We start from the raw sequence: 3,581 nt of genomic DNA, 5'->3' as shown, positions 1-3,581 counted from the left end.
ACAGAGCCTCAAGCTGTCCCCCTGGGTCGAGTGCTGTGGCATCACAGCTCACCACAACCTCCAACTCCTGGGCTCAAGTGAGTCTCCTGCTTCAGCCTCCCAAGTAGCTGGGACCACAGGTGCCCACCACAACGCCTGGCTATTTTTTTTGGTTGCAGCCATCGTTGTTGTTTGGCGGGTCCGGGCTGAATTCAAACCTACCACCTTAGGTGTATGTGGCTGGCGCCTTAGCCACTTGAGCCACAGGCGCCGAGTCAGGAATATTTTAAAATGAGGAACAACAGCCTCTGTCCTGGGATCAGAGTTCATCAAGTTTACCAGCCTATGTTACTCTTGTTCACTGAACTGCATTCCCCAGCATGCCATCATTGACCTTTCTAGATGTACCCTCTTGTGGCCTGTATGTGATTGTCAGCAAGCATCTGCTACCAGAATAAGCACCTTGGAAGTTCAGAATGTCTTCTGAAACCGCTTATACCTTTTCTGTAACTTTTATCTGTAGTGGTTCACCTTTCTGTGATTGGAGTTGTGTTCAGGACTGGATTTTGTCCTCCATTCCTTGTTTTTCCTTGCAAAACATACTGATGGTGAGTAGGGATCAGTAATAAAGACCGCGACCTCCAGAGAATCTGAGCCAATATATTTAAGATGGAGGCCTCCTGGTGTTTCTCAGTTAATGATTCCCAATATTACCTTTAGTAACAACAATCACTTCCCTACTAGTTATGGAGTAATTGTCTTGTATTAGGCCCTGATTTAGGTGTTTTACATGATTTAATTCATTAGCAGAAGAGCATTGCGAAGGCCAGGTAAGGCAGTATAAGTAGTTTCTGTGGAATTCATCCCTACTCAGAAATGGACAAGGAAAGTCTTCTTGTCATGCAGGTAACAACTTTTCAATTGCTTGTAGAGATATTTAAAAAATGTGATTAACACATTAAAGTAATAAAAAGACTGATGATATTAGGCTTAGTTATTTTTTAAAAAATATAAAAATACAAATTCCAATTAGATCATGTTAATTGTGTCCCAGCCTGTCAATTGTTGAGAAAAGCATATTGATATCTACAAGTTTGTAATTGTGGATTTGTCTTAATTCTCTTTCGTCATTTTTTGCTTCATGTATTTTGAAACTGTTATTAGGTATGTTATGTGCTCTTGATGAATTGACCCTTCTATCAGAATGAATTGTTTCTCTTTATTCCTGGTAACATTCCTTATTCTAAGGTCTGCTTTGATATTAACATAGGCCCTCCAACTTTCTTTTTATTGTATTTTAATGGTATAATTTTTCATCCTTATTTTTATACTAACAATAGATTTCTTTTTAATCCAGTTTGACAATCTTTGCCTTTTAGTTGGGGTGTTTAAAACCATACATTTAATGTCATACATTCCTGGGTTTAAGGCTGATGTCTTGATATATTTTTTCTATTTTTCCTATCTTTCTTTTCTCTTGTTCTACCTTCTTTTAGATAGATTGTGCCTCAATTTTCTCACTTACAAAATGAGACTAATAACCATTTCATAAGGTTGTCTTAATAATTAAATGGGTTAATTTATACAAAGTGCTTAAAATGATGTCTAGCAAATATTTGTATAGAGATTGATACTTTTTTGGGGGGGGCAGTTTTTGGCCAGGGCTGGGTTTGAACCTGCTACCTCTGGCATATGGGTCCGGTGCTCTACTCCTTTGAGCCACAGGTGCCACCCGATTGATACATTTTTTTAATAATGGGATGGAAAACTCCTTGGGATATAGACGCTTAAAAGGCTTTGGGTTCTAGACCCTATTATGTACACATAGTAACTTGTCTATAAGTGTGGTTTGGGTGGAACCTGAAAGGCCTTGCTCCAAAATGTCTACTACCTAGCTGTAGTATGTGAAATTCTCACTTAAGCACTTTGCAGGGACTTCTGGAAATGTGCATATTCATTAAGCAAAAGTATTATGTGGGGGCACAATCAGTTCTCTCACTAACACTGAAACAAAAGTGATTTCTGATGATACCCTATCATGCTCTTCCTATATTCCCTAGGAAAGCACTGGGAGGGTTGGGCAGGTAAGTACTTAGACAAAAGTCAGAGAAAAGAACACCTCTTGATCTCAGAAAGGAGCCACAGTAGGCAGCCAAGATGGTTCCTTGAAGGTAAAAGAAAAACTGGGAAATTTGCCAAAAAGGTCCTAGCCCAATTGGTGGTTTTACCTTGGGCTGATTTATGAAGTTCGACTTAATCAGTTAAAACAGGTTTTGTATTTGCTTGCTTTCCTCCAATCTCGTTGTAGGAGGACTACATTTCTGTCACAATTAGTATTGAACTGTTTGATTCTTGAATAGTTGACTTGGTCATACTTCATAATTTACCTACTCCAAAACATGAGTTGACTGGTTTAGATGTCTAAGTGGTACTGGGTTTGGAACTCTTGTGCTTTTCCCTCTTTTACTTGTTCATTGAGGATTTGTTTGGTCCCTCTGAACTCTTCCACAGTGATCTAAAATATAAGTTCCATGAGAGCAGAGACTGTAAAATACCAGCATCTAGCATAGTGTATGGCATATTGTAGGTATTCAATAAGTATGTCTTGAAAGAATGACCTATTTTTCATTTCCTCCAATTGAAAAAAGTCTTTTTTGTTTGTTTGTTTTTGAGACAGAGTCTCACTCTATTGCCCTGGGTAGAGTGCTCTCGCATCGTAGCTCACAGCAACCTCGAACTCTTGAGCTCAAAGGATCCTCTTTTCTCAGCCTCACGAGTTGCTGGGACTACAAGTGCCCACCACAACGACCAGCTATATTTTTAGAGATAGGGTCTCATTATTGTTGGTCTTGAACTCCTGAGCTCAAGAAACTACCCGCCTTGGCCTCCCAGAGTGCTAGGATTACAGGCATGAGCCTCTGCACCCACCGTAAAAAAATGTTTTTAAATCAAATCAACAGATTATTATTATCTGCTTGACTCCTTGCTCTCATGGATCTTCGGTTCCTCTCACCTGGGCCATTGACCTCCTCTAAATTGAACCCCAAACTTAGACTTAGTGTCTAATCTTGTCCCTGGGCTGAAGTATGAAAAATGCTTGATGAGTCCATTTTTTTAACAGCTCAGAATTAGCCTTGCTGCTAGTTCTGCTTTAGCATCAGGTGCAAATTTTGGTAATAAGATTTTTTTCTCTCGCTCATTTTGGCTAACCCCACCTGTGCACTCAGGTTCCATAAACAAAGTCTATATTATTCTAGAGTTGCTTCCATGTCTTACAAAACAATGTAGCTGGTCCCTAATACCTGAGGCCAAGCCTACTGTCCTTTCTTCTAACACATATCCAAAACTGAGGGTTATGGTAGCCTTGAGGGGTTTGGGAGAGGAATATTAGGATAACAGAGGGTGCCATACCTAAGCTTGACATTTTGGACATTTTTTTCTGAATGTTCTGCAACAGGAAGGAAAAGGAGACCCTTTCCCTCTTCTCTTCTGTACTGCAACCTATTACTCTTAGGACCTGGAATACAAACTAGCAATAGGGGTCCCATGGTTGAGGTAGATTTATAGTTGTAGGCTTTGGAAAGCTGATCTGAGACCCCTTT

Source organism: Otolemur garnettii, unplaced genomic scaffold (assembly GCF_000181295.1).
Source record: "Otolemur garnettii isolate 467f Iridium unplaced genomic scaffold, OtoGar3 scaffold00110, whole genome shotgun sequence".
In the NCBI taxonomy this organism is placed as follows: Eukaryota; Metazoa; Chordata; class Mammalia; order Primates; family Galagidae; genus Otolemur; species Otolemur garnettii.
Note: the sequence above shows the minus strand (reverse complement) of the source record.